This window comes from Vicugna pacos, chromosome 19, assembly GCF_048564905.1.
Source record: "Vicugna pacos chromosome 19, VicPac4, whole genome shotgun sequence".
Lineage (NCBI taxonomy): Eukaryota > Metazoa > Chordata > Mammalia > Artiodactyla > Camelidae > Vicugna > Vicugna pacos.
The window spans coordinates 15,055,557-15,072,642 of record NC_133005.1 but is presented as its reverse complement, the minus strand read 5'-3'; the positions used below and the strand labels follow the sequence as shown (position 1 = coordinate 15,072,642).

At 38.4% G+C, this 17,086-nt stretch overlaps 2 long non-coding RNA genes and 1 pseudogene across 3 annotated transcripts in view; 2 read left to right on the top strand and 1 right to left on the bottom strand.

Annotated features, from left to right (window-relative positions):
- LOC140687244 (uncharacterized) overlaps positions 1-9,552 on the bottom strand; it is a 49,110-nt gene extending 39,558 nt beyond the window's left edge. For both annotated transcript variants that reach the window (XR_012061419.1, XR_012061420.1), the window contains exon 1: positions 9,153-9,552. This is a non-coding gene — a long non-coding RNA (uncharacterized lncRNA). The remainder of the gene's footprint in view (positions 1-9,152) is intronic.
- Positions 667-3,128, top strand: LOC140687243 (uncharacterized). The gene is made up of 2 exons (XR_012061418.1): positions 667-741; positions 2,622-3,128. It is a non-coding gene; the product is annotated as an uncharacterized lncRNA (long non-coding RNA).
- On the top strand, positions 1,663-1,777 carry LOC116279147 (U2 spliceosomal RNA; annotated as a pseudogene).
- Positions 9,553-17,086: the final 7,534 nt, after the last annotated feature.

Here is a 17,086-nt window from a genome sequence, read left to right as displayed (position 1 = left end):
TTAATATAGCCCCTCTGAGCTCCCACACCTGCCGAAGAAGATAGGCTTCTCATTCCACATCATCAGCACCTACTTGCTCCTCCCTCACCCCCCACCATAAGTCTCCACGTGGAACTCATTCTCATCAACATTCAAGAAACAAATATGAAAACAAAAAGCAACCACAATGCATGTCTGGGTGCAGCCGATTTCATTTAGGATTTAGAGCCATCAGTTTGGGGGTATACTGTAGCCGTGGCAGCAACTAACAGGGAATATCAGGTATCACTGTTCGTAAGACTCTTTTACAGTTAATTGTCCATGGGCCACTTGCCTTCCCACATGCCCTCTGCCCCGCACTTCACACCTGACTTTTCTCTTCATTTTCCTTTTCTCATGTCACACTAATCCCCAGACTCCTATTCAGCTTAGGAATTCAAAGATTTTCTACTTCACTTGAGTAGAACAGTGGCTCTTACACTTTGGGGCACATAGGAAACATTTAAAATAACAAATAGTAGGGTCAACCAAAGACTGATAATCAGACGTAGGGTAAGGCCCTGGAATCTGCACTTTTGATAAATAAAGTAGATGGTTGTTCTGCAGAACACAATGTGACCACTTGTGTATTCAGCTACCATCATCCTTCCGGGGTTCTCTATTCATGTCTTAACATTCCTTTTGCAGAAAACACATAGCTGGAGCAGTGGTTCTCAAAGGGCTTGTTAAAGCACCCGCCATCAGAGATTCCGATGGTCTGAGGTGGGTTTAAAAATCTGCATTTCTAACAATTTCCCAGGTGACGCTAAGGTTGCCGGTCCCACTCAGCAAAATGTTTCCCTTTTTTCTCATGTCAATCTCTGTCTGAAATATTTAATCAATTTTTACTCATTATAATCTATTACATTTACATTAATTTCTACTATTACCTTTGGGTTTATTTATTTCTATTGTGTATGTGTTTTTTAATGTCAGCCACCTTTTCTATGCTACTTCCTCTTTCCTTTCTTTCTTTGGATTGATTTTTTTTCATTTTGTTTCCACTAGATTCAAAGTTATACATTCTGCTTCTCTCCTTCTGTTGGTTTCCTTAAACACTGAAAACAAGAACTTATCAAATTCAAAAGTTTCCCAGTATCTCTTTTACACATGAAAGAAATAGATGATCTATAAAATGGCTGAATGGATAACATGCATTGATCAGTATACAACAACATTTATTAAATTCAAACTATTTACTGTTGTAGACATTTAAGAAGAGCACTGAGATCTAAACACAGTCTTTGACAATTACAACAAAATAAGTGGTATGTTTAAAAAATAAAGCTGATAAGCAGTAAAAAATTTTTAAAATATCAGGGACAATAAAAGGACATTAAACATGGTAAATCCAATATCACCACGCCTATTTTTGTTACTATCAAGTATTATATCTCTTTTAAAAAAAACAGACGTTTTTCTACTAATTACTCCTCCTTGCCTCATTAAATTTCTATCTAGAATCATTTTCCCTTCATCTGAAATACATTGTCCAGAATTTCCTTTACATAGACTATTGCATATAGATCTCATGTTTATAAACATGTATGTAACTATGTTTTTATACTTTTGAAAAAGCTTTATTATCTTTATAAAAAATAGCTGTTTTTTTTTATTTGTTGGTTTGTTCAGATGGGAAATTCTATCACTTCTCGGCCTTTTGGCTAAGATCAAGTGTAGTATCTGTTCTTATCAGATAGGAAATTCTAGATCAACTATTTTCTCCCAAATTATTGAAAATATGGTTTTACTATCATCTGGTTTCCATTGTTATTTGGCAATTAGTTAATTATCGTTCTTTTGGGGGAGGTTAATTGTCTTATTCACTAAATGACTTTGAGTATCTTCTCTTTGACATGGATTTATTATATATTATCTGTTACAAATTTGTTGGGCATCCTGAACCTCAAGCTTTTTCATCTTACTTTAGTTCTAGAGCATTATCTAGTAATATTTCTCCAAATACTTCCTTTTCTCCATTGTCTGTTTATGTTTCAGGCTAAATACACTCTTTAAATCTATATTGCAGTTAAGAAATAATTTTCCCTTCAGCTGGATTTAATCTGCTACTGAACCCATCCATTAACTTACAAAACTTTATCATTACAGATCTACATTTTTGCACGTCTGGAAGTTCTTTTCCATTTCGTTACACCTTATCAGATATTCATATAAGTTTTTTTTTCTCCTTACTCTCATTTTCAATCTCATAAATTATGAAAATGCATGGAGTATCCATTTTATATTCTGAGTTGGATAATTTCTAACATCTGAAGTCTTTCCTCATCTTATTCTCTCTCTTATTCCTGCTGGATTTTGCTTTCTTTTGTCTTTTAAAGTTATGGGTTATAATGTCATATCCTTGGGATGTTTTCTGTGGAGCTTCTTTGAGACCTGAGTTGAATGTGGGTTTCATAACTCAATCTAAGTATGACCCATGGACCAGAAGCATGTGCTTCACCCAAGAGACGATGAATGTGCAGAATCTCCAGCCTTAGACTCACCGAACCAGAATCTGCATTTACTTATAACCCCATGCACAGTAGAATTTAAGAAGGGCTGGTCTAGAGAGGATATTGATTTGTGGCATTTTTTTCTGCCAGGTACCTGGAGGAATCACTGCATTTTATATGAAATTCCCAGCTGGAGGCTCTTTTGGAGCACACAAATCAAATTAACTCAAGATTCAAACTCACGTGTGGGCTGACTATGCAATCTCAAAGAAGACTTTTTTCCCCTCCCACCCAGAGCCGAGGTTCAAGAGAACAAACTTCCTTGTGTCAGGAAGCAGGAGGTGAGGCAGATTTACTGCCAGTTCACCCTCACAGCCAGAGACAGTCCTCTGTGGTCAATATGAGGGGCAGAGGGGAGCATCCTAATATGCTGACCACTGGAGTGGTGTGGGCTGAAGGCTTTATCACCTAACTTGTGCACGCCCAGGAGGCTATGAAAACCCAGGCTCCACATCACATTGGTTCAATACATGCTTTCTGGAAACCATTTCTTCACTTCCTCTGACCTGCTGGATTCCTGCCTTCACTAAGTTTTTAGCTTTCAAAGACTCTTTGCTTTCTTGTCAGCTCCATAATAAATCTGAACAGGTTCTGTTTTTAAGGGCTCTTGGGTATTTCTTTTGCTCGAATAGTATGGCCATTTAGAGCCCTCTGACATACCCAAGAAAACAGAAAAGCAAGCCTTCAGACTGATGTTCACCCTGAAGGAGAATGCACACCTAGGACAGAGATGGAAAAACGCTTCATCTGTTCATCAAAAGGACAAAATGATCCCTATCATTTAATACAAGTTTCTATCAAGCCTTTATCTGGGGTCAAGTGTAGCACTTTTCATGTCCTACCTCACTGAAATTTCACATCACCACACATAAGCCACAATTGTCATCACCCCCCTTTACAGATGAAGAAACAGAACCTCAAGAAGAATAGAATTTTCTCAACATCATCCATCTACAAAAGACAGGGGTTTGAGCCCACGTTCCTCTGAGTCCAATGCTCACCTTCGAATCACACTACTCTTCTGGAAGCACTGTACCTACCTACCTCCCACTCAGTCCTCAGCTGATGTCTCATCTATCCAACCTCCAGGTATCCTGCTTATGACTCTCAGCCTAAAATAGAGCTTCTCTCTCTCTACTCCTGCTCAGGAACTTGTAGTGGCCCCCTTAATATTCCAGTGTGGTTCAAAACCCACCAATCCACCTAATTATGCCAACTCCACATCCAATTCTTCCTTGAAGCCGCACCCAGCTACACAAGGATTTCTTTTTTTTTTTTTCCCTACTGCATTGTGGACCCAAAACCTAGTAGTTGTTTATCATTTTTACATGTCAGCTTGATTTCATGACTGAATAGAAGGCTACCCTAAGGCAGAAAACAATGGGTTGTTATTTTATTTGATTGGTTTTCTCTCTTCCCCTTGGAACTAAGTAATGTGACACTTAGTAGGTATTAAATAAATGCTTATTGACTGACTGCAAGCAAATTATATTTTTATTCTGTTCATCTTTTGTTTTTGTTTTTGTTTTGCAAATAGCAGTAAGAAGCAAAGAAGGCAGGATGATCAAAATCTTAGGACTGCAGTTAACGTGAAAAAAGAGAGAAAAGATGACCAGATGACGAACTATTTTTGTCTTCAGATGTTTATTCCAAGCGCTGCTTTGGTCGATGTAGTTTAGGCAACAGGTAATTCTTAGAGATGATTAATTCCAGGTGGATCAAACCTTAATATCCTTTTGAGAATGATTCACTTCAATTTGCTGCATCATTACTTTTAGGAGGCAGTAAATGATAGCAAACACTATACACTCTTCCACATTCTCTGCAACTTCCCTCCCAAGTTGAAAACCATTTAAAAATAATTTGAGATAAAGTTCAGTCAGTTAGCTAGCTATAGCATTCTCAGAGGGTAGCATTAGCATTAATTAATGTTTGTGGACTGCTTTGAAAATCACGAATGCTATGGAAGCACTGACTATTAATTTAGTGAAAGCACAAGCCATGAAAGCTGAAATTTAAAGGCAGTTGCACACTGCTGAAATATTTTAATATTTAAATGAACCAGCCTGCAGAAAGTCTCTGACATCCCATGATTATAAATCAGGGAGGAAAGAAGTCTGAAGTGGAGAGATTTTAAATGATTTAGAAGAGAATACTGAGGTGGGAGTGAACTGGGATGATTGTTGACTACTGGAGGAGAGCAGCTACACTCAGGGATGATCAAATCATGACTGGGGGTTTACACATCCATCACTTTAGAGATCATTCTTGTGCTGGGGACTGGTGGTGACTCGAGAGAGGAGACGTGCGAGAGGGAGATAGTGAGAAGAAGAAAAGGAAAAATAAGAGGAAGAAAAAAAGAGGAGAAAAAGAAGAGGAAGGAAAAGAAGATTTCTTGACTGAGATTAAAAATGATTTAAAAAAATGATAAAACTGGTGTTTCTCGATTCTAAGTTAGCCCAGAGAGCAATTATGCACAATAATGACCCCAAACTGAAACCACCTTCTGATTCCTTCCTAAGCCTCGTCTCCCAACACCCCCTCTGTCACTGGTTGATGTGTGAGCCTGAGTCAGAGGATTCTGCCTCCCAGCCCTCCTCACCCTAGGTCATCTGCATCCTTTCCCTTTCATCACATGGCTTCCTGAAATAAGGCTGGTATCCTGTGTCCCCTCTCAGCCTCAACCTCCACTTCCACCAAGACACTCAATTTCCTCTTCAAGACTGTCCCTGACATTCAACTTTTCTAGAAAAGTCACAAAATTAGCTTTCTGTGCCCATATATCTGCTGTTCTCGAGAATGAACCTTCTATGCTCTTCCCAGTGAAAACTTCCAGGAGAGTGGATTTCCATAACTGTGAAGGTTCTTGAACCACTGAACTTGTTCCCTGGGACTTTCTGGGTCACTCTGCTGTGGTACTACTAGAAGTTAGGGGCCTGAATAAAATGACGAAAGAACAACCTGTGATGTTACAGAAAGAGTCCTTACAGAAGATAAGGAATTATCTTTCTTCCCTCTCCCCTTCTTCCTTCCTTTGTTCTTTCTTTTAATTTTTTAGGCTTAACAAGTATTTATATTACAAGATATTTGAAAACTAGAGAAAAGCAAAATCATAGTAACTGTAGCTCATCTGCCCAGATATATCCACACTTGATATTTAATCACAGTTCTTGTCTTATATTTATTCATGTTTACATTATATAACATTGCATTAATGTTATATATCACTTTGTAAATATGCATATATTCTGTAAATATAAATAATATTTATAAATATATATTTATATTTAAGCATTTTAATATAAATACAATAAACATAAATATATTCATATGAATATTCATATATTATATTCATTATAATTATAGTATAAAACATTTTCCACTGATGTCTTTATAAGATGTTTAATATCCTGTCATGTGGATATATTGGAACCATCCTTTCAATTTAGATTTATACTTTTATTGTTCTCACAATGTTTATCTTTATAAATAAATAAAATCTTTGGGAAAACTTTTTTCTCAGAATTTTAAAGTGAGGCAAGGCCTATTTTCAACAAGGTCATTCAGATTTCATGTTTTCTAATTTCCTTACCATGACTTTTCCTATACATTGTTAAATAAGCAATTTTGAAAAGGTTTCTCATAGTCAGGGTAATCAGGTAATCTTTATGAGTATGGTAATCATCACATTTTAACAGAATTTTGATTCCGATCAGAGATTTCAAAGCCTATTTAAAGAGCAAATCAAAATGAACTAAACTCTTTCTATCCACTTGCTAAATGCCCAAACATGTTAGATGCTGAGCACACCAAGATGGCAGCAGAGAAACCCAGGTGAATGCAGCACGTTCCCTGTCTGTGAGTCTTCTGGCTCTTCAACTGATCTGTGCGGTGGACTGACTGCAAAAAATGGGCACAGTTCTCCCCTTTCCTGTATTGACAGCAGTGGCAGTGTGACGTCAAAGCATTTTCTGTCTATTCCCTACCCCTTGGGTCTGGCTGGCCGTGTGACTTTGGCCAATGGAATGCACTTACGTGACTGCATGCTGGCTCTAGTCTGGGACTAAGGGACTTCACATACCTTGCTTGCTCTCTTGGAAACCTACTACTGACATTGGAACAAGCCTGGGCTAGCCTCCTGGAGGATGAGAGACCATACAGAGCTTAGGTGAAGTGGCCACAGAGGTCACCTTGAACAGATAGCCCCCAGCCAAGCCAGCAGTTGACCACAAGCACACGCCAACTAAGTCCAGAAGAACTGCCCAAATGAGTCCAGAATCCTAAGCTAAGTAAATATGGGTTAGCATGGTGTGTAACACAGGAGATGCTAATTCATACTGCCCATAAACCAATCCCAGCAACATGCTTAATCTCGTAACAGAGGAAGAGGCAAGGAGCTATAAGCAGCTGGCTTCTTTCTTCCTCAGCTGCTTTTGACCTAGACACTACAGTTTAAAGTAATGAGTGTCATGTCCTCAAGTGTCCTTAAGAGGTAGCTTTCTACACGAGTGAAAGCATTCCAATAAAGGAGAAAGTTGTGTGCTATTATTTTTTTAACTTAAACATATGTTTCGGTCCCCATAAGTACCTTTCCCAGGCTGGGAAGCAAGGTTACTCAAGTGATGGAGGTGACTGCAGCTGGACTGAGCTACAAATCCTCTTGTTTTGGATCAGGTAATGGGTGGTCACTGATGCTGCCAGGAAAGTAACTGCATAGGCATTCTGGCTCTGAGAGGCAGGCAATACTCTGAATTGCCTGATGTGTTCAAGTTAATAGTGTTATCCAAAGAGCTCTTTTCTGCTCCAAGCAGTAGCTTTAGATTTGCATCACTGGTTTAGTGAAGCATCCGTGCATCCTCTGGGCTTCTTCTCTTTTGTAAGCCCATAAACTAAAGTCAGTTTTTTCTTTCCCACATCCTTTGTGTTGCCATCCAAATCTGGCAGCCATTTGAGCCTTTCTCCTAGGCTCCTGCTTTTTGCTGTATCAGTGAATTTCAGATTTTAATGTACATAGGAATCACCTGGGGATCTTGCTAATATGCAGATTCTGATTCAGCAGTTCTGGGACAGGGACAAAGAATTTGCATTTTTAACAAGTTCCCAGGTGATGTTGCTGCTACCAATATTAAAATCTTGAATAGTAAGCTACTACATGACAAATGAACTAATCCTCACTAACCAAAGTCTGGTTGACAAATAACCAGAGTGAGACAGTGCCTGATCTCAGTTAAAATCTTCCTGCTCCCATACATTCATAGTCAGGTGAGCAAATCATAGTCTCTGCCCTCCAGGAGGAGACAAAGGATCAGACTAGCCTTGACAGTTCTGTGTGATGAGTGCTCCAATTAAGGTGTATTCTCAGGTACATGATCTTTTATTTTTAAGAACTGATTCACCAGAGGTCACTCATAACAGGGTATGAAAGTGGTTCCCCATGAACTCCACAAATTCTACTTGTCTCTTCCTTATTTCATCCCTGACTGTCCTATTTCTGACCATCTCGTGTTCCTTTGTTCCTGCCTTGTATGGCCCCTCCAAACTGAAACACCATTGGTCAATTTCCCCACATCTTCCAACTCCTACTTAATTTTGTGAGCTCCAGGAGCCCCTACACCTACAGTACTACGTTTGCTGGCAGCTCTGTAGGGTATCGTTGTTTTCTGACACCTGCTTCTCCTCAAAGCAGTTATCCCATTTCAAAGTGCAGGCATTAAGTCTCTACCTGGCCACGCATTCAGTCATGCAGACCTTCTACACTCCAGGCAGGATCCATAGATCATCAGCATCACCTGGGAGCCTGTAAGACATGCAGACCCTCCAGCTCCCTCCCAAACTACTGACGGAGGGTCAGCAGTTTAGTAAGATTCCCAGGTGACCTTTATCAAAATCTGAGACATACCACTGTAGAAGTTTCATAACATCTAGCTATTCCTGCAGTGTGCATTTCAGGGCAATTCTTACACTATAATAGAGAAAAGATCTGGCACCAGTCACTAGGTGTGTGATCTTTTACATCTGAGGATAGACAATGGGGATTACAGCTACTTACAGGGCTGCAAGTGACAATGAAATGGGTTAAGATACACAAAAACATTTTGTTCAGGGTCCAGCACACTGGTGGTATGGGGCAAACAACTTGTTTTATTTATGAAAGATAGATATGAAAAAACTCTGAAGGATGCTAATTTGATATTAATGCATTTAAGAAGGAGATGTGACAATAAAGTTGGACCACAGTAATTAAATACATATTTTATATATTTATATACATGTATGCTTTATAAGCACAGAGCAATATACGTATAATTCTTAAGAGTTTGCTTACTAGATTGGAATGAAATGACTTGTTGTTACTGAAAAAGTATATAAATACATACGTTTTGGAAAGGAATACTACCAAATCTTGACTAGCACTAGGGATGTGAAATCAGAGACACATTTGCTTTTATCATTGTCCAAATATTCACATAACAACTTTCTGCTCAGAACCATGGCATATCATTCCAATACATAATATAGATGTTTAAAGATCCAAATTACTGCTGAAAATGGCAAGAGTTAGAGTGGAAGTTACTTTCTAAACATCCAAATTCAATGGGAAGTTATACCAAATAAAATCACCTGGAAATCGGTCCTTCCTCGTATCCTCCATGTATGTGGCTTATAGAAAGGTCGGTCTCTTTCCAAACCGGGATTGTACTTGAGCAATGTCAGCTGCCCACAGAACCAGGTGTTGTGTACCTTGAAATCAACAATAAACTGAAAAAGGCAACATGATTAGCCACTTTAGTGCACTGGAAAAAAAATCAGCACAAAGATGTACACAAAGCTTTGTATATCTTTAAATGAATACACAGATTTATGCACAGATACTTTTATATCATGAAATCAACACTGAAGGGAAACATTCCTCAAATGACCATCCACTTTAATGCATCTCTCTCAAATGTCATTTTGAGTATCAAGAAAAGGAATCACAAGGCTTTCAAAAGCCACACCTAGAGCTCATTAAACCGCTTCGTTGACTGTCCCTAGGTGTCCTCCTCTGTACTACCAGGATGTGACAGCTAAATGTTTTTTTTGTTGTTGTTTCTTCTTTTTTATAAGCGGATCCAGTTTAATTTAAAATTGCTCTTATGAAGGCAAGATTCTGGCAAATTGCAGGCCACCCACCAAAAGTATCCAAGTTGCTCTTTTTAGAATCACTTTAGACTCAAACCTTAAAAATAATCTAAAAACACATGTCGCATCATCTGTTTCATCACCACATGAAATTGCCAATACTTGACAATTCTTAACCCGCAGTAATGGCAGTTTCATGTGCCTCAATGAAACAGTTTCCTCTCCACACTTGAAAGGGACATTTTCTATTTAGGAAATGTCTACTTCTAGTTGGGAAAATATATTTCTTAAATGACCAAGAACCTAAGTTGTTTTCTGGCAATTCCCTAGGTCACATCAATTAGAAGTCCCTAATTTGCATATACAAACCACCTAGTGAGTGGTCCAGCACTGCTCTGATTAATTCTCGGTAGTTGTATCAACAGCCATGAGGTTGAGTGCTCCCTTATAATTAGAGGAGGAGAAAACAAGAAATCAGGGAGGTTCTTCTAAAAGCTCCATTTGGAAAACATTAACAATAAAATGGCTTAAAAAATTGCTCTCTTAGGGCAAATGCTTTGACCAAAAAGTCTTATACATGGAACAATTATAAGAAAAGCTTGAATAACCACTCACACCCCTAACTCTACAACTGTACTTTTAATGGCTGAATGATGAACAAAGTTATTAGATTTTTTGCTCAATAAACAGCTAGACTGTGTCACAGAATAAAGGAGAACCAGACCATGAATCCATCCTTTTATGTATGCTGTCCTGCACTGTGAGAAGTGTTGTTTTTAATGATTACACAGAGAAATGGGAAAATCCTGAACTGCCTTCAAAGCCATTAAGGAGGATTTAGTCAAGTTCAGCAGAGCATCAGACGTTTACATATTTCATTGCTTCTCAATTTCCTGAAAACTTGTAAATTGCTGATCCTCACAGAATGATGGTGTACAGAGTCAACTTTGATGTGCGCTAACCAGGAGTCTATAAAGGCTATCATTCTGAACATGAAAAACTGTTATGAAAAGAGACTTGTCATATCCACCGTTTTCAGATGATAAATTAAATCCTGGGCCTTCAGAGCATGTGTCTACGATCCAACGCCTCACAAACTAGGATGTACCATTAGGAAGTATGGTCACTCACCTGCCAGAGCCCACTCTGATGAATAAGATGGCATCTTAACCCGACCCACAGTGGGAGGGAGTTTCCTTATATTCAGTGACCATTGTTATCACATAAGAAAAGCCTTTCCACTAAATGTCCCAGATAGAGGCTCACTTTCCAGGGGAACACACAACCAGGCGAGGTCCAGCCAGGTAGAGGAAACTGGTCCCAAGCTCACTACTTCATTATCCATAATGCCACTGCGTTATCTGTTGAGGGGGTTGGAGTGGGGAGGGATGGAGTTTATCAAAAGTCCATCTTCCCCAAGTCCAAAATATTCAAACTGAACACAAAAGCAAAGCAATGTGCCTGTTAGCACCTATTCTTTTTAGTGAGCAGTAAATCGTATCTCTGAAGCAATAACGTATTCTTAGAAGAATATCTGACTATGTCAGAAGGGTAGGTGGCTCTGACCTGAAAAAAGGCATTATGCATGTATGGACATTTCACGTCTCCATAATGAAGAGCGAAAATATATTAGAAAACAACTATTAAGCAACAAGCATCTGGAGAAAGCAAATAATGTGAAGTTGGCTCAAAACTTGCGAGAAGGAAATACTTCGACACATTATCTGGTCCAGTTGTATTCTTAGTGGGGTTCCTGGAGTAGCACCTTTTTTTTTTTCCTTCTACACAGGGCGCAGTTGGAGCCCACTGGGTTTGCCCTGTGATTTCCCGGTGTGTGGCTCCCGTTGGACGCCGGGCAGAGGATGGGCTGGGCGTCGCAGGAGGCTCCGAGAATGGCAGAATCAGGACCAAGCGCTGCAGCCCTGACCACTCTTCCCAGAAGCAGCCTGATCTCCCCGGATCTCAGGAGCTCCACCGACGCTGCAAGGCAGTCCCGGGATGAGAATCCCCTGGGTGCCTGGGGTGCTGGAGGCCCTTCCTCCCAGGCTCCTCGTAAGGAGTCTGGCTCAAACCACCCACCGCGTAACCGCAACGCTCACGGTCTTTTGCCTCCCCTGCCCCTTCCGAGTCCTTCAGAGTCACACTGCACCAGAGTCTCGCCCAGAAGCCTGGCGGGCTCAGAGGAAGGGCTCCAGTGGAAAGGCTGTAACAGACAGACCTCTGGAGGCCAGAAGTGAGGGAGTGGCCTGAGCATGCTCCAGCGGCAAATCTGGCCCCCTGATGGGCGGGGCATCCAGGGGGCGTCTGGTGCAGAGAACCCCGGGTCCCGCCCGAGCCCAGCTACTTTTTACGGTTCTGCACGAGGGTTAGGGCAGAAATTGAAAAGAAACACCTACAAGCTTTTATAACAACTGGATATAAATAACTGAATCATTTTATATCTACTGGATCTGTTATTAATATATTTGGACTTAAGCTTTATGTCTTTTAAAAAAAATTTTAGTAGTTCTTTTATATTGTATTTTACTAAAATATTGGTCCACAATGGATTGGAAATTAAAAAATAAGTGCACAACAAACAAAAGAACAAAATACAGGTTCTTCCATACAGAAGTCCTAGTGAATCTCTAGCTTCCAAGTGAAATTATTTTATTTTATTTTATTTTATTTTGAGCAGAGCATTTTATTAATGTCTCTGTGGTGCCTATAATTTCTTTCTTTGAGCTCTTGAATCTTTCAGATAAATCAATAATTTTATTTTACTAAATTCTTTTGTGTGACATAAAAACCTGTAACCAGTGATTTCTTTTTGAGATTGAAATTCAGGTGAGAGAAAGATCTTTTTTCTCACGTGTTCCCTCATATTCATTTACTAAGTTGTTTACCAAATAAGTTATTAATAAAGCCAGCCATTTCTAGGTGCTTTCATCTTGTTTTGTAAAATACCAGGGAAAGATATTTTTGTAACCTTTCTTTGAGTTCATTTTGGCATTTGGTTCCCTCACTAACAGGAAGCCCAAGCTTGTAAGTAGCGTAAGTCTGGGGGCTGCACTGTGGTGCCCTGGTAGATGTGGAGAACAGGTTGCCCATTCTCCAGTACCAAGAACAATTTTGCCTTTTTTCTCCATGCCCATCTTCCCATCCACCCCACTTCTCCCTTTATGCAAAGGAAAAGATAAGGGTGGAGAGAAAGTGGAGTTGATTGCCTTTTACCTAAGTTGTAACATTGTTTAGAATAGGCAGCCACCAATATATTTATTTTTCTTTGTTTTTTTCTAACTACCATGAGGCTGGAATCAGATTTCCTTTATCCAGAGCTCACAAGCGGTTCTCAACCATTTGGATGAGACATGCTCTTCTAAACAGGTCAGAGCAGGGGTATGGCCTGTGCACTGGAGACAGAGTGCGTCTTGAAATTTGGCTTATTGTGATTGCTTTGTCCTTCAGTCTAGACACTGAGGGTTCTCATCACTTCAGCACCAGTGGAATCTTTAAAGTCAGCAGCGGCTCTAATTATGCACCAATTAACCTTAATTAAGATAGTTCTTGTGTAACAGCACACCCAGAGAGTTCACTAAACAAACAGCTTGACAAACACTGTCATTTAAAATCCTTTCCAACCTTGTCACTTTCTTAATTAGAAAGCCAGGTTGTGAAGACTTTATATTCACAGACATTATTTGGGAAATTAGACAAGATGGGGGCCAATTCTCCTTCACGCTCCTTAAATGCATCAGTTACAGGGAGCGTGCCACCCTAGATGGACCCTTATGGCAACACCATGAAGATCTCCCCTCTCTGTATAATTTGCTCCAGGTAGGCAATAAAATGACATCAAGTTACTGAAGTTTCATTTTTCAAGGAAAGATTAGAAAATTGAAGGAGGCATTTCATGGAAATCATGATTTAAGATTGATCCTTCTGATATTTGTATTAAGCTGGAAGTCACACAAACCACTGTAAATTCAATTTTAAAAAAGGCTGACAAATTTGGTGTTTTAAACTATATCTTTGACATCTTTATAATATTGGGTCCTATTTTTTAAAAGATATAGTTCTATTCAAGTCATGTTTTATGCTATTCAGTGGACTTTGTATATTGAACTTGCACATTTCTTATTATGTATTTCATACTTTCTTTGCTTTTATAAATCTACCACACAAAAATGTACCAATTATGTACACGTAGTATTTTAAGAAAACTTATAATCCTTACCAGCTTAAGAAATAGAACATTAATAGTACAACATCACTAATTGTTAGAGAAATGCAAATCAAAACTAGGACAGCCATAAAAACGAATTAAATAATGCTATTTGCAGCAACATAGATTGACCTAGAGATCGTCATTCTAAGTAAAGTAAGCCAGAAAGAGAAAGAAAAATACCATATGATATCACTTATAAGTGGAATTGGAAAAAAAAAAAAAGGACACTATAAACTTATCTACAAAACAGAAACAGACTTGCAGACATAGTAAACAGTGTTATGGTTACTGCGGAAAGAGAGTAGGAAGGGATAAATTTGGGAATATGAAATTTACAAATGTTAGCTGCTATATATAAAAACAGACTTAAAAAAAGCTTTTACTGTGTAGCACAGCGAACTATGTTAAATATTTTGTAATAACCTTTAATGAAAAAGAATATGAAAATGAATTTATGTATGTATATGCATGACTGGGACATTGTGCTGTATACCAGAAATTGACACATTGTAACTGATGATATTTCAATTAAAAAAAAAACAAAACAATGAGCTATCACCTCGCACTAGTCAGAATGGCCATCATTCAAAAGTCTACAAACAGTAATGCTGGAGAGGGTGTGGAGAAAAAGGAACCCTCGTCCACTATTGGTGGGAATGTAAATTGGTGCAGCCACTATGGAGTATGGAGTTTCCATAAAAAACTAAAAATAGACTTACCATATGATCCAGTAATCCCACTCCTGGGCATATATCTGGAGAAAAATATAATTCAAAAAGACACATGCATCCCAATATTCATAGCAGCACTATTTACAATAGCTAAGACATGGAAACAACTCAAATGTCCATCAACAGATAACTGAATAAAGAAGTGGAATATTACTCAGCCATAAAAAAACAATAAAATAATGCCATTAGCAGCAACATGGATGGACCTGGAGATTCTAAGTGAAGTAAGCCACAAAGAGAAAGAAAAATGCCATATGATATTGCTTATATGTGGAATCTTAAAAAAAAAAAGACACGAATGAATTTCTCTACAAAACAAACAGAGTCACAGATTTAGAGAACAAACTTATGGCTACTAGAGGGTAAAGAGGGTGTGAGGGGATAAATTGGGAATTTGAAAATTGCACCTCTTGGGGAGTGATGGAAATGTTAGCTATCTTGATTGTGGTAGTGATTTCATTGGTGTATATATCTATTAAAATTCATCAAATTGTTCATTTGAAATACATGTAATTTACTGTGTAGGAACCATACCACAGTAAAGAGGTTTAAAAATCTTATAATCTTTACCAGCTTAAGAAATAGAACATTAATAGTAATTTTAAATCCCACTGTGTTCCCCTCCTTAATTACACTTGCTTCCTTCCCCAACTCAAAAAATATCTTCTCCTAAATTTGTGCTAATAATTTCCTTCATTATGTTTAGAGTTCCCACACCTGTAGTATAAACCTAAGTTGTATATAATTTCACACATTTTTAGCATTTATATAAGTGGAATCATACTGTAATATTCTATGATTCAATTTTCATGTAACATTTTTGACATGAATTCAGGTACAAATGTGTAACTCAAATTCATTTGTTTTCACTGCTATACATTATATGTCACTGTCATATGACTATTATAAAACAATAAAATGACTTATTACAGTGATGCTGAACATTTGGATTGTGTAGCAGGCAGAATTCTAAATGGCCCCCAAGAAGCCTACCCTCTGGCATACACTTACTTTCTACTATTTTTTCAATTAAACACGAACCTAGGTGCTACTGTGAAGAGACTTTGCAGATGAAATTAAAATCCCTAATCAGGTGACTTTGTTAGGGAGGTATCCCTGAGTTGGCCTGATCTATGTATGCGAGCCCTTAAAAGAAGTCAGATTTGAAACATGAGAGGGCCATGTAACAACCGACTGTTAGCGACCATTAGTGCTGAGAGTAACCACCAACCAACAGCCAACAAGAAAATAGGGACCCCAGTCTTACAACTGCAGAGAGTTAAATCCTGCCAACAACCACCCAAGCTTGAAAAGAACCCTGAACTCCAGAAGGGAAGAAATTTAGCTCAGCCAACACCTTGACTCCAGCAGCATGAGACCCTGAACAGAGAATTCACTAGGATAAGCATAGACTTCTGATCTATAGAAACCGTGAGATAATAAATGTGTGTTGTTTTAAGCCATGTAATCTGTGTCATTTGTTAGCCAGCAATAGAAAACTAATGCAGGTTATTTGCAGAATTGTGCTGTTAGACAGTGCTGTTCTGAACACTTTAGTACATCTTCCGTGGTACACATGTGCAGGAGTTTAAGGCACAAACTGAGGAATAGAATAGAATAGAATGGAACAATTAAATGATATGCATATTACTGGGTAACATCAAATTATTTTCCAACATAATTTCAATTTATACTTTCATGAGCAATCAAGAGTTTCTTTTGCTTCACATCCTTTCCCAAACACGGTTTTGGCAGGATTTAAACTGTTTTTTTCAATTTCACGAAATTTTCCAATATGATGGTGCACATTTCTCCATGATTACCTCTGTTATCCTTGCATTATCTACATCTTTACTTGTGCCCTTTAGTCTTCATACATCCTGTTAGAGGGTTACAGGTTGTCAGAGGATTATAAGGGCTGGCACTACTGCTGTTATCTACAGTACATTTGTTTTCTTTATACAAATTGCTGTGCTTTGTTACTTACATCCTTTTACTTCTTAGATTTATAATGCTTTCTTTTGGCTTGATTAGTCTTCTTATTTTTGTTGGTGTTGCTTTTTCTTACACTGAAATCTTAGTTCCCTAATTGTCTGTCTTCCTTCTTGCTGGCATAAGCCTTTAAGGCCGTTGTTTGTCCATTAAGAACCATTACTTGTGTCACACAAATTTTAGTGAGTAGTGGTTTTATTGTTATTTAATGTTACTAATAAATTGTTAAATAAAAATAAACTCCTTTGCTTCTTCTTTTGGTCTATGCAAACGTGAACTCACAAAATTGGGATCATCTTGTGTTCTGCTCTTTTTAATGCTGTACTTCTGTTTCAAGACTTTGCCTTCCACATGAGACTATTGATGGCTCTCAAGGCTCCCAGTTCACTGAAGACATCTCGGATTTGTCTTTTAGCTGCGGAAACAATGATTTATCCTCTTTCACATCCCTTGCTAAGCTGAGTGGTCACTTGAACTTCGGTAGATACTCTTCTCAGCTACCA